We start from the raw sequence: 26,814 nt of genomic DNA, 5'->3' as shown, positions 1-26,814 counted from the left end.
ATGGGAGCAACAAGCTGACCTGTACCAGCTGTTCATGACCAGGCTGGCTGTGAAGGCAGACAAAGCCTTCATAGAGACTGTACATCTCACCTACTTTCAGCAGTGTGTCAGTTACTCCCTTCTGGTCTGAGGTATAATACCCCAAGATCAGAACAAACTGAGCAAAAAACTCATTCCTCACCATGGCAATAACTCAATTAAACAAGATGCATCAGCTAAAAGCAGTCAGGAGAAATACATGGACTAAGGGATGTGGACTATATGTACGAGGGGATTTTCAGTACACCCAGTATAATTGTATTTATTCATATCTGTTTTTGGTATACAAACACTGACATGCATCAGACTGAGTGTACACTGACATCATCTGGTATGGATTATTATGAATACTTGTCTTGTTTGTTTGATGTGGTCTTATTGCAACACTGACAACAGCTGCTATGAATTATTAGGATTTGCCATGTGCATCTGAGGTGCTTTTAATGCTTGTATGCTGTGCTGTACCACACCTTTTTGAAATCTAAGTTAAAGGCAGTAACTGTTAACAGGTCAGATGTCCTGTAACTAAAAGTAATTCCTTTTAGTGTCTTCACATTTCACAGCTTTGTGGACTGTCTCTGTTTTCTTGCTCTCCTAACTTCTGCAGTTCATACTAACAACAGGCTGTTTCCTGTCTTAAGTGCTTTTGGCCACAGATGTGAGGACATTTTGCCAGACAGAATCAGGTCTGACTGCAGCTTTATTATGATAAAGGTGTATGGTGTCCCACCAGGTGCAAGAGGAGCATGAGGGAGATGTCAGTTACACAGTCCTGAGAGGAGGTCTGAACGTGGTGAACACCTGTTGGTAATGTGCTGTCCATTAACAAATTAGCACTTACTTTTCTTTGCACCTCTCGAGCAGTTTTGTCAGGAATTAGAATAAAACAGCTCCAGGATTCAGCTACCTTCCATGTATACAGACTGAGAGCAAAAAAATAGACAGTGATGAAGTGTGGACAGTTGCCAAGCTTGACAGCTGAATAAAACTGGCAACACAATTAGGAGTCCATCAGCCAATCCTCTCTTTGTAATGATGTGATTTTACACTCTCAAGGATTGCTCGACAAGTGCTGAAGGACCTAGAGGCTTATTAAAGACGTCCAAAGTTTGAGTAGGATCTTAACCCCACTTTTAAACATCATCTTTGATGACAGGTTTCACTGGTTAGATTTTCTGATGGTGAAATCTGAGTTCACTTTGTGTCTCTTTTTCTTTTGGAAAGAAGTGCTGATCTGTTTGTTCTTTTATGCTTTGATCCAAAGTGATAACAGCTACTGCTGCTGGCAATTTAACATAATCGTTGTAGAAAATACAATACTGGGTGGTGAGCAATGAAAAAATGATGAAATGTAAGAGGATTGTGGATTTGAAATGTTACAAAAAAAAGCACTATGTAATGTCAAAGTTATGATGTTCCCTTTGCTTTTAATGAGACATCTTTGTTTTATTTTTAAGAAAGCTGACAGATGTCCTGAAGAGACTAACACAAGCTATTATCCACAGCCAACAAAGTCCATCTATTTATTTAACTTAACATATTTGAACATGCTTAAAGTGATTATTTTTACTCTGCTGTTAAGTTCAGGACTCTGAATAGAACAGATTGTTTTTGTTTTGGCTTCATGCAGCGTAATCTAGACGTTGGAAAAGGTCAGCTTTTCAGCTCTTCAGTTTTTATGTAAATTTCAGATACCTAATCAGTCCGCTCCTCTCTGATTGTAATTGAGTGTTTTAGCATGTTTTCGACAAAGGTGGATCACACACTCAGTGGATATAGACTCATTGGCTCTGATATGCATCTTCATCAAAGATGAAGTCTCCACTTCTCTTCAATTTTCATGTTCAGGACGATTAAAGTTGTTGAAGCCTGAATCAGATTTTGAAGATTCAGATGTTTAGATACATGTACTAGGGAAACACTTTAGAATACATATGGAGATATTCCAAAAAGCATTAGCTGTACATGTCAATGCTATTAAGCTGACTTGAGCATGCTAAACTAATATGGTGAACATGGTGCCTGCACAGCATCAGCACTTAAGGATTGTCTTTAAGAGTTTATATAAGTTGCCTGATGTTTTCCATTTACTCCCAGCACCACAGTCTCACAGTGGTGCTTGTGTGGCTAATAGGTGATGAGTGACCACAGTGTCAGGGTTAACAGGAGATAACAATCAAAGATAGTAAATTTGTTCCACCCATTCATTGTATATAAAGAATGTTGACACATATCTACCTTCTGTGCAGGCATAGTCAGAGAGGGTACAATGAATGGTCTAAATAAGAGTACACATTGTACAAGTCAGGTGTTGTGTAAGTCTTGCTTATTGGGAGGAAATAGAACATTTTCTGAACCAGATGTCTCTCTGCAGGAGATCATTAGCAGATACCTGGACACACACATCAGCAAAACCCAGGGCCCTCCCATAGTTTTTGTTGGTCTGATTTCAGCAGCATGTGATGAAATCAGGAGCACAATGAGGAAAATTTCACCCTGCCAATGGATTGAAAATGACACACCACAACTATCTTTTCTCTTTGACGTACAGGTGCTATTTTTTTCTTGACAGGCACTAAGATGATTATGTCTGAGAACTAGGGAGTGTGTAGATGGTTTTAAATCCATGACAAAAGATGAAGTCTTGCAAGAAGAAACCATATTTAATCATAACAGCCTTCTTATTAAAATTTGTTTTGAACGTCACTTGGCATGGAGATAATGAACACAATTTCACGGTTGTGTGCTGATCTTCTGAAGAACTAGAAGATATCTCTCTTTGGTAACCAGCATGTAATTGATCATCATCGTTTACAAGGTAATCATTATTCCGTCTTCCAAGAAAAGAAAATTTATGCATTTTTTTCAATTGTGAGCTTAACATTACCTTCAATTTGCTCCCTGTGCTGTCTTAGATCAGTGCTAGCAGATGAGGTCACTATGGGTGACTGCAGCACTTCATTATATTCAGCTGCAAATAATTTCAGACACCGAGACAGCATAACAAGCAATTTTCTTCAGAGATACAATACTTACAGTTCTAGTGCTAATCTATAGAAATTACAGTTAAAGTGGATCTACAGGCATCTGCATTTCCTTATTGTATATCATATTATTTAAAATTGCACCATTAAGAATAACAGTTTCTATGTTGATGTCCAAATATAAATATTAACTTCAGACTGAATACTATCAACTTAGCTTCGCATACATCCTGGAAACAGGGTAAAACTGCTAGCATATCCGTCCATTATAATAGATATACTGTACATGGAAGTAGTTTCAGACAGTTGTCTCATCTACACTATAACATGTATATGAGCTTTTACAGTCTATCCTCTTGTTTATGAAATAGTCCATTAAAGATAAATACACCATGTACCTGTAGCTTCAGTTAGCATAAGAAGAGAAACAGGGAGATCAGTTAACTTAGTTCTGTTTCAAAGGTAAGAAGGTAATATCTTACGTGCGCTTTTACGCCCAGCTAATGAAATGTATCGTACATGTTTAACTGGTACTCCGACTAAAAGAATCATCTGCGAATCTGCGGTCAGTCTGCATTGAGCATGTGCATCCTTTTCTTTGAAACGTAGCGTTGTTGCATTGTTTTAACCGGATTCACTGATGCTTTTTTTTGATTGGCTGTTGGGTAGCTATATTCCTGTCTTTCTTTTTGATTAGCTGGTGCGTGGCAAGATCCTTCTGAAGGAAAAGCGGCACAACTTGGTGGTCGTTGTCCTAGTAATTATTGTGCGTGAGAAATACAAAGTGTGGCGTGTGAGCATGTGAACAGGTTGAAATGCGTGTGTCTCATGCCCAATGCGTGAGGCTTGAGAGCCTTGCAACAGTCAAATGTACTGTTGGATGCTAAGAGACAGGAGACCATTACTTAGAAGTAGGCTACAACTAGAAACATGGAGTAAAAGTCAACCTTGTTCAAAGGTAAACTAATAATAATTAAAAATTCTTACACATGCCTCTAGCACACATAATTCAATATATGTTGTGTGTTTTCATGGTGTTACAATAGATACATGGCAAGCAGTTTGACCCTGTTTTCAGCCCTCACACCTGGCTAGGCCAAGGTAACAACCTCCTTCCTGCAGTTTTCTTCTAAATAGATCCATTTGAAATGGTTGCAGACATTCTCCTCAGCTATGTTAAATAAACAGTAAATAGGCTTATTTTTTATGGTCCAACTATTTCTTTAACCATTTATTTAACTGGGTGCAGAAGTTGTGATATATATTGAAGGTACAATAATATGAAGAATTTGCTGCTGCTTTGGTGCATATTGACATAAATGAAGGATTTGGGGCTTAAACCTGCATCTGTTTCAGAGTCAATGGAGGCATTGATAGTGCATCTGCTAAAACTCAAGCACAAAATGAGCACACTATGTCAGTGATGGTCAACTGGGTTGTTCATCAATACAAATGACCAGGTGCTGAGATTTCCTGCTATTAAAAATTCCCTTTACAACCAGCAGTGTATCCTGAAAGGCCCCCAACTGTTGGCCACAACAGAATTAACAAAACCATTGTTATTATGCTGTGTGCCTTCTTTGTCTGACATCTGTGTGTAAACTCAGCACCGCCTTGTTGTTTTTGTTGTATTGTTCAAATGCCAAGGTGTTGAATATGAATGCTGTGCTTACAACCTGCTGTTGTTAAAGCAGCTGACCATTTGTTTGGAATAAAGGAGTTGCTCCCTTTCAGATAAAAATCAAATAAAATGCAGCACATGGAAAAAGGTCCCCTTAAAAACACTGAAAAGATACAGCAGCATAATCCTCTTGGGGGAAGATTTCAGAAAGCTACACGGCTGAAGGTTTATTTGGTTATATAAAATAAAATGAAAATCTAGTTGAGATTTTCTGCAGCCCATTCAGAGGACCCGTCTTCACCAAAGCATACAGAACCAATATATTTCAAACTTGTGTCTCTGGGAAATGGCAGCCAGCAGAGCTAAAACAGGAATCAGACTGGGGGTTGAATCCCAGCCTTACTGTCATGCAAAGTCCAGATTATATATCCATTTCTTGATCCAACTCAGTTCTTCAATTATACAGTGTGAATTAACATAAATGGATATTCTCATTGATCTATTGTGCATCCCACTCAAGAAGAGGGTCACAGTCATTAATGAGGTTGACCAAGTGGGCTGCTGTTTTCCACTATCCATACACCCCTATATCTATGCAAAACAAGGATTTTTCTCTCCCTGGGTTAGGTGGTAATCAACTATGTGAAGCTCAAAGGTATACTGCAAATGCAGTTGCTTTTTATTTTATTTATTTATTTATTATTTAAAAGGACTATGCATATTAATTAACACTTCTTTAAATATGCTAGAATTAGCCAAGAGGCTAGTTTACATCCGTAGTCCCTTGCCAGATGTTAAAAAGGCTCCCTAAAAAGATCAAGTTGTGATGGCAAAACCTAAAGCACCCTAAAAGTTTAAATTCCAGTTTACTTTCAGGGGAGAAAATCAGGAGGTGTACTCCTATTGAAGAAAAAGTAACCAAGATTCTCCCAGTACCACTTATAGTGAAGACAATATGATAAAGTGCCCTCCATGGTGCTCATCATATTTTGGAGAAACATCTAAATGTTCCCTCATGTGCTCGCAAAGATGATAATCCCCTAGAGAATATATGATTAACTCCCATCTAGCTTCCCCTTGGTGCCTTCTAGCCTTTTCTGGAATAACAAGTAATGTGTATCCAAGGGTGTCCTCCCAGTGCAGATTATCATGTCTGCTGGTGATTTTTTTTTATGTTTCGCCACTACGCCAGTACCCCTTCAGTCTTCCTGAGTCTTCCACCGCTTTTACATGTTTGCATGAAGTTGGAACTGGCATTTGGTATTACTCAAAGTTTCAGCTGAGCAGAAAGCAAATTACCAACCGTTTCAGCAAGTCAGTGCAGAAAAAAAGATGAATTACAACATCAGAAATACTCACTTTACCAAGAAGAACAAACCGTGAGGTGGCCGTGACAGATGATCTCAGAGCGTCACTTGCAGAAGAAATATGACCAAAAGAAATTCTGTTGGCACTGAAATAAGAAACATACCAGACATTGGATGATAGCATATACCAGCTCTGGTCCAAGCTCCTACTGTTTCAGGCTGATAAGACGTCAGGGGTATAGAAAAAAGCATTTGACAATACATCCATCATAGCGTCTCTACAGTGCAAGCTGCTGGTTGTGATTTGTAAGTAGAGTTTGTGTTCTTGGAACATTATGATGAAAACGGTCGCAAATGAAATCCTGTTATCAGGAAGGTCTTGGGAAATCAGCTCATGTCAGATACAACATTGCTGTGCTCAAGTTTACAATTACATGGTGTACTCTTACATTTTTTTTCATGACATTGCAAGTTGATCTTTTTGGATGTAGTATTATTGTACTTACAAGCTATTTAAAACAACACCTTGGGTTCAGGCAAACCTTTTCCTGCTTATGTTATTATCTATATATTGTTTAAAAAAGTTATCGACAGATAGCTTAATATGGATATTTGTTGGCTCTAAGCCATAAGCAGAACCGTCTATTCTTGGATTAACATATCAAAAATTATACAATATATTGACGAGCCAGAATTTTCTTCAGTTAAACAAATATAAAACTGAAATGATTGTTTTTGGAGCCAAGGATGAAAGGTTAAAGGTTACTGCTCAGCTCCAATCTGCACAGATGAAATGTTCAAACCAAGCCAGAAACCTTGGTGTAGTCATAGACTCAGACCTTAATTTCAGCAGCCACATTAAGACAATTACACAGTCAGCCTACTATCACTTTAAGAATATATCAAGGATTAAAGGACTTATGTCTCAGCAGGATGCAGAAAAACTGGTCCATGCATTTATCTTTAGCAGACTAGACTACTGTAACGGGGTCTTTACAGGACTCCCTAAAAAGTCCATCAGACGGCTGCAGCTCATACAGAATGCTGCTGCTCGAGTCCTAACAAGAACTTAAACAGTAGACCACTTCACCCTAGTTCTTAGATCCCTACACTGGCTTCCTGTCTGTCAGAGAATAGACTTTTAAATCCTGCTGATGGTTTATAAAGCACTGAATGGTTTAGGCCCAAGTTACATTGCTGATCTGCTGCCACTGTATGAACAATCTCTATTATATTTGTAATTTTAATTGTGTTCTTTTATGCTTATCTGAATGTTTCCAATGCTTTTAATGTTTTATTGTAAAGTACATTGAGTTGCCCTTGTGTATGAAATGCGCTATACAAATAAAGTTGCCTTGTCTTCCCTTGCAAGTATATAGTCAAGATAATGAAACATTTGACCATAAGGCCAGATACTTTCTGTTAACTTACATGTACACAGATGCATGATGGCTGTCATGCCTCCCCAATGTTGGTTTGGTGCATCAGCTGTACACGTCCTCAAAAATGTACACGATGTGGACGCAAGGTTCAGTATGCACATGAATTGCAGGGATAGTGTAGAGTCAAAGGGGATGAGATGGTCAACACAGCAGCAGAAAAACAAAGACAAAGCAGATGGACGAAGTTGCACTTATCCACATCTGTACGAGATGTTGTTGCCATTGCACAGAAAACAAGGTCTATATTTACAATGATGCTCATGATGCAGCTGGATGCCCACTCTAATGTAAGGTTAAACAGGGTGTATATATATCCGGCCCAGTAGTGTCAGTGCTACTTTTTCAAGAAGCCTGGGTGTAAAACATTGCACCACATTTCGACAGTAAGCACACAGTGAAGTCCAGTCCTTAGAGGAAACAAGAAGACACATCATGAATCCATTACATTTATCAGCGGTGGCGGAATGGGTGATTATTTTTCAGTGTCTGCAAGACTTAATAAATGTTGCATTCTGTTCTTTGCACTGCAAGTCAAAGTGAGTTTTTCACCATGTATTCATCAATGTGACACAAACCTTGAAGAGTTATTACAACAGTCCAGTATAGGTCAGTTGTCCAAACTCTTTTAAGTATGTTGGACATTGATTAATCAAAGTTCTCTCCTGTAATGCTTTCAAATTATTTATTTCCTCTCACCTAGATAACATGTTGCTGCATCAGTAACTCGAGAGCGTTGCTTGAGACTTGTATAATTTGTGGTGATAAGGAGGTAGGCTTGTGGTCGACAGCTGTAATTTGCTTGTAATACTAGAAAAGTACTGAAATTTGCCATGTGCAAATAACAAGCATATTCTGTAGTTAAGGGGGAATATTGGGTTTGGTTCTTTTGTACTCAGTAGAGCAGAAATTCATCCAAATTTCACTCCTAGGATGGATGATCAGTATCCTAAATGTATCAGGACTGTCCTCAAAGAAGAACAGCTGAATAAAATAGCTTATCCAACTCTCTGTTGACTATTGATGCCTGATTATTGCCTCTAATCCTCTGCTTTACTCCTACACAGCAGGATTGGGGTCAGTGAGGTAACTTCAGGTTTAACCTGCCGTTTTCAGAGCAATTACTTCTCATCAGTTTCTTTGATCAATTCTCCTAGACAATAGCATTTCCATTTGTTGGCTCAGTGTGAGGATTGTGAAAGGGTCTTGGAGGACAAAACAAAAAAAACAACAATGTACCAACAAACTACAATTTGTTACATACATAACTGACACCCTGTATTTGATGTACTTTACATAACATACAAAAACGTTTGCCTTTTTAAAAAAGTCAGCATTTATTTATTTTTGTCAGAAAATTCAGACATCCCTTGGCTGCCACCTGAAGAAGACTCAGTGTTTTTCATACGGCTTCACCTGACTTCAAAGCCACATTGAAACAATTAGAACAACATCCAGAAAAAATGCTAGAGGGGAACCTACAGCGTCATATTTTGACTTGTTTGTCCAGTGATCAGGCTTAGTTCAATATGGACAGTTTGTAAACACTCTTAAATTATAGGCCACCATATTAAAAAATGGTTTAATAATGCTTCAATCATTAGCAGTCCTCCTTTCTCTTTGCTCTGTGGGTATTGGCAGCCACCACCCGATACACTGACAGTGTTTTCTTTCTCTTGGCAGAGATTGTCAAGTGAGTCCCTGCTCAAATAACAGTTATTTGTGTGATGTGACAATACTTCACTTTGCCTGGTTGTGTCTGGTCACTCCATCTATCTGTCTTTTCCCCTCTTGTATGAGTGCCCTGACCACCATTATGGACTACTTATGACAACTTTTCAAATGTAGTTGCACTTGATTGAGCCAAAAACATATTGAAGTGCTCAAATTAAATGAGCGCTGAGAGAAATTAGCAGTCACTTTTCTCCCTCTGAACATTTTTCTATTTCCTATATGATGCCTCAATGAGGACTACAAAGTGTTATCTTTTTAAACATGTTTTTGGGTCCATTGAAGTTTTGATTTTAGATTTGAATTTAATTGGAATTACTGGCTTAAAATCTGTCAAACCCTCCTAACAAAAAAGTCACTGAGTTAGGTTACCAAGTTAGCTAGATATAGGCTTTCTAGTTAGGTGAAGATTTTGCCAACTTCAAGCAATGCTCCACTTTGTCAACCTTAATTTGTATTGGGAGTTTTGTTTCCAATGTTTATCTGGAGCTTACATTGTTAACGCAACAAAGTAACGCAACGTAATGTAACGTAACGCAATGTAACGTAACGCAATGTAACGTAACGCAATGTTACGTAGCGCAATGTAACGTAACGCAATGTTACGTAATGTAACGCAACAAAAAACAACGTAATGCAACGTAACGCAACAAAACACAATGTAACACAACGTAACACAACAAAACACAACATAATGCAACGTAATGTTACAAAAAGTCACGCAACGTAACGTAACGCAACCATAAAGTAACGCAACATAAGGTAACGCTACATAAAGTAACGCAACATAAGGTAACGCTACATAAGGTACCGCAACATAAGGTAATTCAACAAAAAGTCACTCAATGTAAAGTCACTCAATGTAAAGTCACGCAACATAAAGTCACGCAACGTAAAGTCAAGCAACGTAAAGTCACGCAACATACCGCAACAAAGTCACGCAACGTAAAGTCACGTAACGTAAAGTCACGCAACGTAAAGTCACACAACGTAACGCATCATAAAGTAACGCAATGTAACGCAACGGTACGCAACATAAAGTACCGCAATGTAACGCAACGTAACGCAATATAACTAGTTATAATGTATCTTTACATGAAGTTGGTAATGTAACATGTAATGCAGGGCCTGTAACATAACATAATGTAATTTAACGTAACATAATGCAATGTGATATAATATAACTTAACGTTATAACATTACATTTAGTAAAAAAATGTTACATATAGTCAGTAACTTTACATGAAGTCAGTAATGTGACGCAACACAGAGCATATAACATAACATTATGTGATGTTATGTTACTTCACATAATGCACAGGTATCTTGTTTGACCAGACATATTGCAAACCTAAGCAATTTATTTTTTGTCTTTATTTATTAAAATAAAATACATCCTGTGTAACAGGGCACAGCCTTCAATTTTGAGTGGTTTGTTTGGTTCTTCCTTATTTTTCTCCTCGATGTGTTGTTGCTCATTACTACTGAAGCCGGAGGGTGTAAAACAATAGAAAACTCAGGCTCTTTCTGAACAACCAAAAACCCTCTAAAACTTTCTCAAGAGATATGAAGAAGAGTTTTCTATTTTAATCAGAAATGTGTTATAACAGCTTATTTTTGGTTTTAAAGAGAAATGATGACTTACTGTTTTGGTGTGCTGTTTATTTTGCCTCTTCAGATAAGGACCACCAAACTGCTGCTCCCTTGAGCTTTTCTTTGGGAACCATACAAGACTTAAACCAGGGTTACAGGTAAGCAAACCAAACACTGTTCTTTGTATAGAAATCTATGGGTAATTTTGTAGGTACATGAAAACCATACCTCTTGACTTGTCTCTATCAGAAATACTCATTTGTGGTTACTGTGCTTTGGGCCAGATCAATCATTCTGTTACTCTTGTCCTTTGGGGCTAGGAGCAAAATGTGTGAGGTAACCCTTTGCATAAACTAATCGATTTAAACAATGTAATTAATAAGAACCTGGCCTGAAGGAAATACATTGTAAAACGTAATTGTTTAGTGTTGTGGTAAAAATGTAACATGAGAAAAAGAATCTCAGGGTATTTCATGTGTTCACTTTGGCCCTCCATCCTGTTGCTGGCCATATCGGAGAGGTGTTCATCAAAACACAGATGAACATTTATCAACAGAGAACAGACTTACAAGAAAGCAGTTCTCTCTAAACGCTGCAACCTGGTTTAAATTAGTACAGTAGAATACAGACAGAATGGGGAAAGGGGTGTTGTTTATGGTTGAGCATATGCTCCATCAATCTCCAGAACAAGAATTAAAAGCTAACTGCAAAGACTATGCACAAGCTACAACCCATATGTTGAGGGGATTTTCTTTGATTAAAAGTTGGTGGTTTTTGGCTCTTTGTCTGCTGTTAAAAGTTTGTAAGTCTTATCTCAAACCAGTACAGCAGGTGTACAATATGTAGGGTATCAAATATCTTAAGACAATGCTTTTAGGCATAAACACACCAAGACACATCTAAAACATCTAAACTCCACCATGAAGTATAAATAGCATCTCCAGTTGGTCTAAAAGTTTTTAAACTGTACTGTTATGTTGAATTAGATTAGACATTTTGACCTTATGCTGATAGACATTTTGTATTATTTTTTCATAAGATCACTGATTGGATATATAATCAACTTGGCCACTCTGATTTCACCTATTGGTTGGCTAACTAGCATTTGGCTGCTTTGGAGCCAGAACTCACCATATTTGGACCTAACTAACTAGGAAGGGACTGGGTTTTTCAACAGTCTAATTAAGCAGATAAATGCATTTGTAGATTAAAAACCTTGTTAACCATTGTGGTTTTTCACAGTATAAATCTATAATTGTGGTGTTAGCTGACCTGTGTCTTTATTTATTTGGACTATAAGCTAAGAGAGCATGTGAAACAAGGTTGACTTGCTGCTAGCTTGCCCATGTCTTTAGTAATTCTGCTTCAGTGTTGAGAATTTTTACATTGGACCAAATGTAGTGCTTTTGGAGCAAGCCTCATGTGGCTACTCAGGGAACTACAGTAAAGGCACTTCCATATTGGCTGTATTCCTCAGGTTGCTGCTTGGTTTGATAGAATATCAGAGCCCATCACATATTGTCTGACAAAAATATTGTCTTTGAAAGTTATAGCCAGTTGTGGGTTTTTTTTAAATGGCAAGTTTAGCTGCAAAGCTCTGCCAGTTGATTGTCTTGACAGGACCAAAGTTATTTTTATTGCCTGATAATGTAAAATGACTTACCACCGGAGTACGTCAAGTCTCAGATATCACTTGCTGGCGAAGCATACTGTTGATGCAGAGAGCCCTGCCTCCACTCACCAAAAGCAGGCCACACTGGATAGTTTGCACCAGGGACACCTTGACAACTCTACAAGCAACAAACTTTTAATAACGATAGCTAACTGGGTGGCTGGAGCATGCAGGCCAATTAACACTGTTGAGGATGAGGGTTTGCTGGAAATATTTAGGATTGCATCCAGTGACAGCACATGTGAATTGCCTTCGAGAGCCACCACTGTTGCCAAGAACTTTTTTTTTATATTTTGGGGGCTTTTGCCTTTACTGAAAGGACAGCTGAAGAGAGTCAGGAAATGTGGGGAGCAGAGAGAGGGGGAAGACATGCAGCAAATGGCCAAGGCCGGGAGTCTAACCAGCGACCTCTGCAACGAGAACGATAGCCTCTGTATATGGTGTGCACTTAGGGCCTGATCTACTAAAGATTTATGTGTATAAAAACATGCGCAAACTTGATAGCGTGCGCAAAGCTGATTTACTAACCAGGTGCACCGAGGAATGCACCTGTCAAATGAGCAAAATAGCATGCGCAATCAATTTAGAGTGTTTGCCTTCATGAATATGCAGAATATATGCAGATTATCAGAACACGCAAAATACTGTGAGAAGGAGATGCAAATATAATCATTTAGCATCCGCAAAGTGATTTATTTAAACTCTCCATGGTGACAGCCGGTAGCCAGTGTTAATTTCGTTAACGAAATTATGACGATAAATGTTCGTCAACGACTGTCTTTTTTAATGACGAAAACGAGACTATGACGAGCTTAAGTGCATCACTAAACAGTAAAAACTCTGACGAAAATATGTTTTGATTTTGTTGACAAGACAATGACGAGACGAAAACATTAGTGGCCGACCGTCGGACATTGAAAATCCATATTTTCCCCCGCTGTGCATCTAATCTTTAAAGATAAAGTGATTCATTCCTGTGACAGGCTGAGTTATTATCTGAGGGGCTCAGTGTTAGCTTGGTCTCTACCTGCAGCAGGTGTGCTGTGTGAACCAGCTCTCCTCAGGCCAGCTCTCCTCAGGCCCTTGGCCTAGCCGTCTCCAGACGGTAAAAATTGCTTAACATTGTTGATATGGATTTAAAAATTGCTTTCATAAAAAATAATGCCATTTTAAAAATGTGCTTAAAAACATGATCAATCGCGATTAACTATGGACATTCTGTGATTAATTGCAGTTAAAAATGAATAATTTGACAGCCCTAGAAACATGAGAGCAGATTGTTAGCTTACACTTGCATGCAGATATCTGGTCAGAGGGATTAGTTGAGCTAAATCTTAACCAAATGACTCCTAATAGATGTAGGATTAAAGTACAGCAGATATTGTTCCACTAATACAGCGCTCTGAACATTTTCTTTGACACAAATAAAGCCGACTGAAATGCTAGCAGACAGTACTACACCAAAAAAAAACAACAGACCAGGTTCATGTGCCAAAACCTGGTCATGCTCCTTCCCATTTCACATTTCTCTGTTGAATCTAAAAATAGGGATAAGGTTAGACCGAACAGATATTGTGACTTTAAAATGTATCTCTGCACATTATGCTTTGTTAGCACTGCAATACAAGTGTGCAGCACCACAGTGACTCTGTTTGAAAAACAAAGATTAACCTCATTGAACTTTCAAATGTATTCAGAAAAATCTCAAGTGTCTGAAAGACTCCTCACAGAGGGCTTCAGCTCAGGATGCAGTAAGCATTTCCTGCACACACAGAGGAGCACACAAACAATAACACCCACACACTAATCTTAAGGTCATATCTTTAGTAGACTGTATTATGAGTAACTGTGCACTACATAAAAGAGACATTTTGAGTGTTACACCGACCTCTTCTATTGTGTTTTGGGTCCTGATTTTGCACCTGTGTTGACATGCTCTGGAGACCTGATGGAAAACAAAACCTTTATCCTAAAAGGAACTTTGAATGCTGAAAGACTGAAATACATGCCTACCCTTGGCTTGACTAAATAAAATCAGTGACTCTACATAAAGTTAAATACCTCAAATGATTCAGTCAGCTGTGTTCTGTGTTCTGATAACTCTGCTGTGAGTCTGATTTGCTCTGCTCTTTGGGATTTAAGTTGTTTGAACATCATTTGCACATTTCTAAGTGGAACATGTCTGTGAGATATTTGAAGTAACAACCACTCAGAGAATGCAACACCATGAATCGGCCTCGTAGGAGGTTTCAGGCTTTATTTACTACCCAGCAGTCTCGCTGTACAGAGCTGCTCTATTGTGTTATCCATGCTGTTTTCTTCACACAGTTTGATGTTGGTGCTGTTAACACCCACATTTCTTTGAACATTTCCGTTGCCAATTATATTTCACAAGACTGCACAGGTGGAGACGGGTATAAATGGTGAGTTAAGTTCAAACAAAACATAATTTATTCATATTCATGTCATAACTTTTGGGTTCATAGGTGATGGTGACATTAATGATTAACAATCTTCTCTCCGCACGTCCTGTTGTTATCGTCTCATCAGCCTTTGAACCTCTCTTGACAACGCGCTGGACAAATCGTGGGAGGGTTAACGGGATCAGATGCTACTTTTGTCCTGAGAGGCCCTCCTCTAATCTCTTTCCACCTTCCAAACAAAGGCTTGCATCAGTCCTGCTTGCAACACACATTTTTTTCTGAGACAAAAATCGAACATGCAGTTTTGCATTTTAAGCACGGAAACGCTGTTTAGAATGTGAAAACAGAGCGTTGGCAGCGTCTGCACACTGCTCAGCACATTTCTGTGGGAGTTTTATCTTTTTCTTAATCTCTCCATGTAGGAAACTCACAAACAGGAATCCAATCACTCAAAATAATGAATGTCTGCTCTTGGATTCAGCATTATGTCTGTCCTTATAGCGCTGTTTTCTACCATAAAAAGCAGCATTTTCAGGTTTATTTCTCTGAAAAACGATGTTCCATCATCATTGAGAAACAAATATAATATTTGATACAAAAAAGAACAACACCACACTCATATGATACAAAAAGTAACTATATTACTGTCATGTCTTGTCTAGTTCAGTGAAAAACAAGTTTAACCATGCACAGACTAGTGCAGATGTGTTCATTTATAAAGTTTCACCATCATATGAACAACAAGGTTAAAGTTATTTAAGATTTGGCATCCTCTACAACTGTGTTTTTGGTCTGCTTAAGAAATCTCAACTTAAAGCTGGGGTTGGTGGTCAGATTTGCACTCCCCGTCCCGGTCCCCGTCATCTTCCTCTGCTACCCCTGACTCTATTTACTGCCCCTCTCGCTCGACCTCAGGCCTGTCCCCTCTGACCCGATGAGGTGCTTTGCTCAGGACTGTAGTCCGGATCAGAGTCTAAAAAGCTCTCACCACGGAAGCTCTGACAAGCAAAAGAATTAATGACATTAAGTAAGTCCTACAGAAAATGTATGTATTGTAGCGTCCGTTTGGACGCTGTAGGGATGACAAGCCGATTCGTGAACATGCTGTGCTTTAATAACTGGTCACTGTCGGCCGTGATCATGCCAACCAACAAAGCAACAATCAATGTTTGAATGAATGAAGAACTTCCCCTCTTGTCTATCCTCTCTCCCGCTCACACACTCTACACCTCTCCTGATGCCTTCACTAACCGTCAACACTGTAGGAATTAAGAACATCTACACTGAACACGTGTTCACGAATCGGCTCGCCATCCCTACAGCGTCCGTACGGACGCTACAGTACATCTACATTTTCTGCAGGACTTACTAAATGTCATTAGTTCTTTTGCTTGTCAGAGCCCCCGTGGTGAGAGCTTTTTAGACTCTGATCCGGACTACAGTCCTGAGCAAAGCACCTCATCGGATCAGAGGGGACAGGCCCGAGGTCGAGCGAGAGGGGCAGTCAGTAGAGTCAGGGGAAGCAGGAGACGGGGACCTGGAGTGCACGCCGGGGAAATGTACGCGCAGGAGGCGGGCAGAACGGCAGGACGGGATTTGAATGGTTTAAAATTTTGGCACCCAAAAAAGGCTGATTGGTTGGTGTTTTCCCAGGTTTACTCCGGCTGTAGATAGCAGCTTTTCTTCGCTCTTTTTTAAGAACACATCATGTATTGATTGCCATCAGGACATAAAGATAATTTTAACCAGTATAACAAGAAGTGTATCTAAATCTGATTACCAACCCCAGCTTTAAGAACATCTACACTGAACATGTTTAACAAACAGTAGAGCTCCTGATATCGTGTCACCAGTACAACTGGATAATGCTAGCATGACAGTTGTGAGTACTAACAGCAGCCATATTTATTTATGTTTTTAACTTTCACTATGATAATGTTTTGGTGAGGATCGGTTTTCAATCAGTCACGATCATATGGTCATGAATCAGCGGTGCTCGTGCATGTGAGTGGGGGCGTCGTTTTGGAGGAGCTCCAAGGGGAGGGGAGGGGTTAGACGGAGTCCTGAGGAAATGCTACATTCAAATTCATACTAGTTTTCCATGACTACCAACCCTACCTTTAAGATTTGTTACAACAAATCCATCCATTACAGTTTCTTGATTGATGCCATTAAAAAAAAAACCTGTGTTTCACTCATTCATTATCGCAATTTCAGTCACTTCCCAATCCAAAGCACCAATTAAATCCATGTATAAATATGGTCTTGGTAATCCCAAAAGTTATTGTTCACATTTTCAATCATGGAAAAATATAGGAAGGAATTACTGTTATATATTCTAGTATGGGCAAAGACCCAAAGTTTAAGTATGGAAATGAGGCCTAGAGGGAAAATGCTGGATCAGTGACAAGCTCCATACTGAGACATGAATCAGTCTAAGACTGGTGTGCTGTACATTCATCAGTATGCATTTCTATAAAAAGGGAAAGTCACAGTGGCACCAGAGTGCTTTGGTTTTAACGGCTGCAGAAGTTATTTAAGTCAGAATAGTTTCCACTCACCTCCTCAGTAAATTAAGCATATTTCACACATCATCGTCATATTCCCCAGATCTGGGGCAAACCAGGTTGTGTAAAATCACCAGGAAAAAAAGATCTGGATCTCCCCCTATACTCCCTTTTAATTTAACCACCATTTTTAATCTGTCTTTGAAAGCAAGACAAATTTCAAGGGATTTATAAAAATGATAAAACCTCCACCAGGACTCCCCATCTTATCACAGCCTGGTGCCCTGGTGACCCTGAGAGCTGTGCTGCGGGGAGCATTAAGCTCTCAGGGCAGTGTGAGGGCGCAGACAGAGAGATTTTACTCTTCAGATCCTCAGAAGTGAGGAGGTGCCAAAGGTAAAGTGAGGTACCCAAACTGAGCAGAGTAAGGCCCTTTCAAGAGCCAAACGGGGACAAGAGAACTTGTAGGAGGGTGTCTGATGGTTTGCTGACCTACAGAAGCCAAGCGAGGACAATCCCTTAAAGGCCCAGTACTTTAAAAAAGTGATGGTGGTTCTAGACACATTTAAATAAAATAACATATTTAACTCAGTCATATGTGACAGTTCTTTCTCTAATTATTATGTGGCATAAAAAACATGTTGGGGAAAAGGAATCTTAGCTGGACCCAAAATTGTGATGTACATGTACACATTTCCACTTAACAATCAAGCTGGCGGAGTCTTCATGCTTGTATTTGGTGCCATGTTTATTTTATTTTTTTAAAGTTATATTTTTGGCCTTTTTGCCTTTATTTCATAGGACAGCTTAAGAGAGGCAAGAAATGTGGGGAGTAGAGAGTGGGGAAAACATGCAGGAAATGGTCAACCAGCCGGGAATTGAACCGGCGACCACTCTGACGAGGACTGTAGCCTCTGTATGTGGGGCACTTAGACCACTCGGCCACCAGCGCCCTGCCAATACTCTCATAGTTTTGCTTCTTCTGCTATAGCCACTTTTCCTCACTTGTATCTCTGTTCTCCAAAAACACCCTTCTGATTCAGATTCTGGAAAAGAAGGTTGTGGAGGAACACTGTAACTGCCTTATAGAATAAAACAAGGTTTATAGCTTGTGCCGACTAATGTTGTTCCTAGTATCCATTGGTTTCTTTCCATTGATTCTGATAGCAGTCGCACTGCCTCTTGTAATTTGCTGATTAAAAAGATTAAAGGGTTCAGTGCAAGGCCCATTGTGTCATACAACCAGGGAGTGGTGCACTGTCACTTCAAGACTTATACACTGATGTTTGATAGGAGAAACTAGCTCCAAGTACAGACATTGCTCAGGGCATTTTGCACCAGCTTGTCAGGGATACCTCCCCCATAAAGAGGAAGGAGACATGGGCAGGAGGAAATCTGGATGTCTCTGTTTTTTCTGATGCAACCATATTCCTGAGACACAGCAAGCATCTAAAAATATACAAACTTTTAATATACTTTATCCTGTCTCATAAATATTACACATGCACTTGAATAAGTTTCATCACAGTAATAATATTCCCCCCTTTTTTCTAAAACCGGAATAAGTTTGCTTTCCCTCAGTCTCTGAATCCATCCTCTGTCTGGTGACATATCACATCCTCTGGAAGTGACAGCCACATTCAGTGCAGCCTGAAAGTGGGAATAAAGGACCTCCTGCCAAGACTCTCTCTCTACCTTTGGTTACAGTCTGACTAACAACTTTGAAAAAAACAAAACAAGAATGGAGTTGATATTGAGAAACTACTTCTAAGAGGGCAGTAGACCCTGTTCATATTGCCAGTTCAAGGCATGGTATTTACGCCCATGTAAAGCCTCGCCTTCAATATAAATGTCACAGAGGCATGGTGGGACCAAGTCGTCCCAACGCTGTGCCAGTATTTGAGTTAGTGATGGAGGTATTGGGGCGAGACGGGATCGCTGTGGACCAGCGCAGCCGGCAAGGCAGAACAACTTTATGTCAGTATGTCTGAGTGTGTGTTTGTGTGACCAAACCTCAAGTCCGAGTTGAGTCTTGAATCCTCAGTGTTTAAGTCTGAGTTGAATCCAAAGAAGAATCTGAATTGACGAGGACTGCTGACTTCCTTCAAACGTTTCACTGTCTGAAGCTGGACTGACTGTGTGGGATCGATTGGACATTGGAGTCTGACTGATGCTGTTAGCATGTCTGGATATTTAAATTATTGTATTATCGGGGCTGCTGGTGGCCTAGCGGTCTAAGTGCCCCATATACAGAGGCTACAATCCTCGTTGCAGGGGTCACCGGTTCAATTCCCGGCCGGTCAACCATTTCCTGCATGTCCTCCCCCACTCTTTACTCCGCAAATGTCCTGTCTCTCTTCAGCTGTCCTATCAAATAAAGGCAAAAAGGCCAAAAATATAACTTAAACAAAAAAACAAAAAAAAAAAAAAATATATATATATATATATATATATATATATATATATATATATATATTGTATTATTATCATTACTACACGGCTGTGAACGCAATGTGAAATCACACACTGAGACAGCAATATTGTGCATGTGAGGGATCAATGGGCGTGAGCTCTGTTACGGCTCTGTTGTGGACCTGGAGTAAGGTAGTCTGTTGTGAGCTGTGCTTGCATGCAGATATCTGTTACTTAATTAAAGATAAATCGTTGTCAGATTACCGCCCATGAGTTACAGGCTTGCATTACAGCTGATGCATTTAACTTCTTTTGCTCTCTACATCGACAGTTTTCTTCCTTACAGTCACAACCACCAGCTCAGATGCTGGTGGACAACAAACAATAACCAGGTTCATGTTTTAAGTAGATTCCTTAGCTAGGAATACATTTTGCCTTAGAATTCACTGTGCTCCACTGTAGATTGGATTGGATCTTTTATTCTTAGACATGGTGGTGTACTCAGAGGGAGCGGGCAATCTGGCAAACTAGAATACAGCGGGTGCCCCGTTTATTTGTTTCGCTCCTGCCCCTCATACAGCCTGAGTACACCACTGCTCGGCTGTAGATGTAATACAATGACCACAGCTTCTCCAATATTTCAAAAAAGATATTGCATTAACACTGCATCAGTTTTTATTTGAATAGATAATAATGAAGAGATATGCACAAGTAGAGTCTATAAAAACTGGATGAGTCTGCATTATAAGTGCATCCTGTTTTATTTATACAGAATTCCATCCTTCCCGGCTAAGCTTGGTCGACATTTTTTTAGCCAAACACAGAGGCCAAAACACCAAACTGTCCTCGGTTTAGGGCCTTACTCACTCATCATCATCATCAAAAATCATGCTGTCAGTCTTTAATTCAAAGTATCCGTGGGTGTCTGAGAGCTACTTAAGCTGACACATACAGTAGGGATTGATTTTGCCTCAGATGAAAGACCACCGTTCCTTCAAGCATCATGAAGGTTTGATGATGTGCGCTAGAGAAGCCATCAACTGAAGCCAAAACACCATCTGACGTAAAGCCCTGCAATAATGATACAGAATAGAACTTCTTTTGATTTAAACCGGGACTAATTTCTGCGATGTTTGGTGAAGATAGGAGCTAGTTGGTCAGGACTGGATGTGTTAAGTCACCATTTGTTGTGCTGTTGAGCGTTGCCTTCATTAATCACTGCTTATTGTCAAATCAGCTTTTTTTCATCATGGGGGATGTTTTAAATGAGATGCACAAAGGTTAAGCTTGGTAATTAGAGTTACTCTTCCAGATATGTCTGCTAATGTGCTTCATTTATTTTAAAAAAATCATCAAAAGGACATGTATTATCATGGTACACAAACTGTGCCCATGCATGTTTATGGTAAAACAGTAGATAATCATGCATTGCATAATTTTAGCGCTGTGTACATGCATGTTTCAGCAGATTCCTTTAGTTAATGACTGTGGTTTTTCCCCCTCTCAGGAAAAAGAGACAAATATAGCAGTAGCACATGTTTATTTTAAACAGCCTACAGCTAAATACACATTAGCAGCATTACACACTCCACCATGATGGGATAGGTTAATGGGACAGGGCCTGTGGGAATAGTACACTCAGTAGATGCCCATATCCACTGCAGCACACACAGGCAAGTTAGCTCAAATGATTCCTTCTTAAATCTACAGGGTGTTTCGGTAATGCTTTAGTTGTCAGTGGTGTCATTAGAGCTGAAATACAGAAGGATAACAACAGCATGTCTCTTACTATCCTCCTGAGGACTTCCCCCTGCCTGCAGTGGTGGAGGGAAGCGAGATCACACTCTAATCAAAGACAAAGACAGTTTCCCCCAGTCTACTCAAGCAGTCCTTTTTCCTCTTTCAAAACCCCCGAGCTGTAATGACAGACAGAAATCACAAGTGAGACTAATAACTCCTCTCTGGGTGTAAGTCTTGTTTGAAATAGTGACAGGTTGGTTGGTCTAGATAATTAGACATTATGGCCAATTATCGGCGGGCGCTGCAGGATCTCAGGCACATCCCAGAGTGTGCTCTCTAAAACTTAGACCTGCAGGCTTATTAAACTTTTCTAAACGCCTTAAAAAGGGTCTCAAAAAATGGGATGCACACATACACACACACACACACACACATGGAAAACACTAGGGGACTCAAACCCATGTAGTGGAACACAGGCAAACAGCAATCTATGCAATAAGATTTTTTACTCTATTTGTTCTATTACCTTTTTTAATGGTCCCATTTCTTCGAACTATAAAAAAATGAAGCAGGTTTATTATGTTCGTTTTCAGGCTTCACATCCTTCTTCTGATAACTTTGCTAGTAAAGCTCTACAGCTTAACAGTGGCTACTTTTACATGAGACTTTTAATTCCTCTTTAAATTCAGAGTAGAAATTAAATCTTCTTTTAAAGATTGAAAACGACCCTGTAAACACCTAACTCCGAATGAAAATGATCATTCCGAATTAAACTTAAATCCGAGCTAAGTGTCTGGTTTATTCTGATTTTAAATCCGAGTTGAATAATTCCTCGATCATATATACGTTCATTCCGCTTTAAATTAATTCTGGTCGTTCAGTGCATGCTCGTTCCCTTGTCCTGTCGCGATGACGCACATATTCCGTGCTGGCGAGCACATATTCCAGGATGGCCGCCCGAAGCAAGCGTTGGACTCGAGCCAAGACTATTTATTTATTATTCCTTGCTTCGCACTTTAATCCACTGCTGTCTGACCTATGAGCGGGATGTGGAAGTGGGCTGAGGCAGAGCAGCCGTTGCACTAACCGTTGGCTTTGATTCGTCAAAGTACAGTCTTCCACCTCCCTTCCCCGGTTCTCTATCTCTCTTCTCCTCCTCAGCTGACGAAAGTGAAGCAGTATGTTTGTGTCCAGCTGCTTATTCAAAACTATAATCAAAATCAAAGCGAAAATTGTACCATGTTGTAACCAAAAATAAAAGAAGCAGGAACTAGAGTCTGTTTTCTTCATGTAGACATAAATACGTCACGCCCGCCCCTGTCCAATCAGAACCCTTCCCAACCCCCACCTTAAGCGGAATTGAATAAAGATGGTTAAATGTGTTTTCCATGTAAACATCAATTCAGAATTACTATTTCCATGTAAGAGCGAAGGAGAATACTTTAATTCTGAATTATTTAATTCAGAATAATTAATTCAGAATTAAAAAACATCATGTAATCGTGGCCAGTGTCTTTCAGTGCCCCCCCAGCATTCTATAACCCAACCTCTGCTGTTGCCTTGCTACAAAGTCACCGCCATTGAGTTAGCTAGTGTTTTTCTGTGTTAAATGACAAGTTATGACATAAATTATCTGTTAAGACCCCAACTCTGACCTAGAACATTTGGAAAGGGACAAAAAAAAATCCTCAGTCTCAAAGAACATTTAAGTGTTACGTTTATGAGGCCCTTTTAAGGTGATTCACCAACTAGTGATGTCATGATTTGAGGAAATCTCATGTGGATCTCACTTAGTTCTCGTGTGGCTTTTTGAACAAGCTGTTCAGAGCAGCCTGCAATCTCATCCTGGGATTACTCTAACACATATTTACCTATTTATTTGAAACTTTACCCATGTTAAGTATTGACATCCAACATTTTAACCTCATATCTGGTTGTAAAATATGTAACACCATAATGCCACCTCTTTAACTTTTTTCTTTATAGAAAAGAATCTGAAGGAATGGTTGTAGTTGAATTGTTTCAGGATTTATCGTAGAGTAAGAAGTTGTGATTAGTGTTTGCAGTTAGCATAAAACTATGCCTCCAAAATACCCTCACCTGCCAAAATTATTTACTACTGTGCCATTGTTGACCTCAAATGTGTTCTTGAACTACGAAAGGACCTGTCAGCATGCATTGTATATCAGGATGGTGTAGAATAGCTTTGGCCTAGAGTTTTTGTCACAGATTTTGCATTAATTGTCACTGAAACTGATTAAACTTGCAGGACTTCTTTACTTATAGGTGTCTGAATTACGCCTTGCAACATCTCAAGCCACTTGCGTAAGCTGTCTTGCAAAATCCCTCTCATAGAGTGCCGGTGTGGAAGTTGGGAAACTAACTTGAACTGCTTGAGGTCAGCAGCAGTCACAAGCAGGTCTCTCTGATCAAAAGCTGTTTCCTCTAAAGGCTCATGGTCAGCGTGGGAACAGCCCCATTTACAACTTTTATTAGCAATGCCCCGCAATCTGTTTTCTGGTGTTTCTTTATACCGTAAGTACTTAATAGCTAGATGACCATGAATGCAGAGGGGTTTAATTAAATTCTGTTTACTGGTTTTGTGGTCCATGTTTCTGTCGTAGTTTATTTTGTAACTATTTTCTCATACATACAGTCATATGTTCAAACACAGATCAGAGATACCCAGTCGGCAAAGAAAGTCAGCGGCATTTACTTACTGGTGTGAAGGTCTGGAGTGTGAAAAAACACTGAGAATTATGAACTTAGTATGCTTTTCAATGTAACTCATTAACTTAATATATCGGGCACTAATTTATCATCAGAGGAGCAGTAGATTTTTTGCTCTGGTTTAATGCCACTATCTGGAGCCAGGCAAGCTACTGAAAGTGGATGAATGGAGAGATGTATGTGCAGATTTACAAAACATCTCATTCCCTCACCAAAATGCCTCCCCTCATCAAACCATCATCAGACGCGCTTGTTCTTTTCATCCAATTTCTTTTTGAATTCACACATCTCGTCCAATTTTCCATCAAAAGAAATATTCCCTGCCCTTTTTCTAAGTCCATTTTTTCGGATTGTGCATAAAATCCATCTTCATAGTACAAAATGCCAAGAGACTGCACACTCACCGAAGGTATTCCTTCTCATGCTTTTCAGGGGGAAAAAAAAAAGGCAATAATCCCAGAGACAAAAAAGATTCTCTGCCATCTACGGCTCAGCCAGTCCCTGAAAGGATATTTAAGCCTCTCCAAGAGTAGAGAAGTAGAGAAGACCACTACCCTCCAATAGTAGACCCAAAATAAGTCTCTGTGGTCGTTATTTATCCGGCTTTCTACACATTGTGGTCTTCAGCAAGAAAGGGCAAGACAGAGAGGGAGACTCAGAGGAAGAGATGTTATTGAGGGCAATGTAATTCAGACACTGAATGCTACAAAATCATTCAGCCTATAAAAGGGAAAAGTGTGAGTTCTGTCTCGTTAAAGAACCTCAGTCCAAAGTTCTGCACATTCCTTAGGGTTATTCAGTTTATTCATCTGTAGGATTGATTTCTGTTTTAAGAAGAATAGAAAATGAACAGTTTGAATGGAGCAACCTTTCCTTGTCATATTCAAGATAGTCTACAGTGTCAAGGTTCTGTCACACTAGTATTCAAATCTGCAAAACTGGAGTTAGAGTGACAGTTCAATTTGTCAATGGGGAACAGTTTATTCGACATATGTCAGAGGATGTGCCGTTCTCAAAGAGCAAGTATTCATGAAGGTGCTTACCTCTATTGTACAGATAGCAGAAGATCGAAAATGGAGAAAGGTATGTTAGTTTATTGCGCATTTCACAATTATTCAATTTATCATTTCAGAAAAATCTTGAGACTCCTCTCAGACATACTAGATTGTGAGTTTTAGCCTTCAGAGGCTTAGCTAAAAATCTTGCTCGCTAAAACTTTGCAGTCTTTTTACCAAGTTATATGAACCAGATAAATACAAGCTTTGGGGAAAGTTAAACGCCTAGGGAAAACTACAAGTATGCTAAGCATTTGTGACTGCATGTTTTTTTTTCTGGTGGAAAGACATTGTAGCAGTTAAGTTGCTAGCTACAGTAATTTGTTAACTTTCCCTGCTTGTTGTGCCAATAGTGTTGTTCAAGTCCAGAATTTGGACTCAAGTCCGACTCAAGCGCTGATTTTCAGGACTAATGACTCAACATGGACTAATGCATTGATGATAGGACTTGAGTATTTACTACATGCATACATATCCCCTATCAGTTTGAGTTTAAAGCAAGGGGCTGGCATGAGCGCTCACCTACATGACGTGTAGTTCAGCAACAGTCCCTTTCAGGATGCCTGAAGAGCTGCCACAAATTGTGTTTGTGGGCGGCAGTAGCTCAGCCCATAGGGACTTGACTGGAGGGTCGCCGGTTCGAGTCCCAGTATGGACAAAGTTTGGCAAGTGGACTGGTGGCTGGAGAGGTGCTAGTTCACTTGCCTGGGCACTGCTGAGGTGCCTTTGAGCAAGGCACTGAATCCCCAACTGCTCGAGGGGTGCTGGTTGATGGCAGCATCCAAACTCTGACATATCTTCCTAATTGCATGTCCACTGCATGTTTGTAAAATTGTATGTATATACCAAACTGTGTGTGTGGCATGACCACAAAAATAATACGAGTGGATAAAAAAATTACTTTCCCCCATGGGGATTAATAAAGTATGTTTCTTCCTCTGTTCTGTTTAGCTTTTAAAGATCATACAGCATATACAACTGTAAGCAGTGCAACTCCAGGGACATGTAGAACATTCAAGGAGACGATGGAGACAAACTCAAACTGACATCTATGCAGGATGAACCCTGAAGGAAGTTAAGATGCTAAAGTTACAGGAACCGTTGATAACATCAATGTCCAACCTTGAGCTGCTCACAAATGGCAGCATTAGCCTCTGACTCAACCGTGTAAGATGTTAGGTTAAAACTTGGATAAATAGTGGGTTTCAAAGATTTTTGAGTCTGTCTGACACCTGCAGTGATCCTACCACAGCAGAATAGAAGAGTGCATCTACCAGTTAATAGGGGTGGTGTGCATTTAAAAATGATTCACAGCGCTGTAACTTGACTGATCATGTAAATCTCCAGACATGCAGACAGGACCAGAATCTGATGTTAGTTTTCCAAAAAGGTCCCACACTTTCAGTCGAGGTCTAGATAGTAAAAAGTTTGGAGTGAAACACTTAGAAAACCACCAGAAAATGTGTTTTGCTGCATTTCAACAGTTCTGCCTTGAATTCCACCGTAATGAAGGTTGAAGTCTTTTGTTTGGAACCCCCTCTGGGAAGGTGAGGATTTAACT

At 39.6% G+C, this 26,814-nt stretch overlaps 1 long non-coding RNA gene across 3 annotated transcripts in view; it reads left to right on the top strand.

Moving 5' to 3' along the window:
- Positions 1-26,814, top strand: part of LOC117815389 — a 133,870-nt gene that overhangs the window by 102,010 nt on the left and 5,046 nt on the right. For all 3 annotated transcript variants that reach the window (XR_004631801.1, XR_004631800.1, XR_004631799.1), the window contains one exon: positions 10,800-10,872. This is a non-coding gene — a long non-coding RNA (uncharacterized LOC117815389). The remainder of the gene's footprint in view (positions 1-10,799; positions 10,873-26,814) is intronic.

This window comes from Notolabrus celidotus, chromosome 7 (genome assembly GCF_009762535.1).
Source record: "Notolabrus celidotus isolate fNotCel1 chromosome 7, fNotCel1.pri, whole genome shotgun sequence".
Taxonomy (NCBI): domain Eukaryota; kingdom Metazoa; phylum Chordata; class Actinopteri; order Labriformes; family Labridae; genus Notolabrus; species Notolabrus celidotus.
This window is presented reverse-complemented; position numbering and strand designations above follow the sequence as displayed.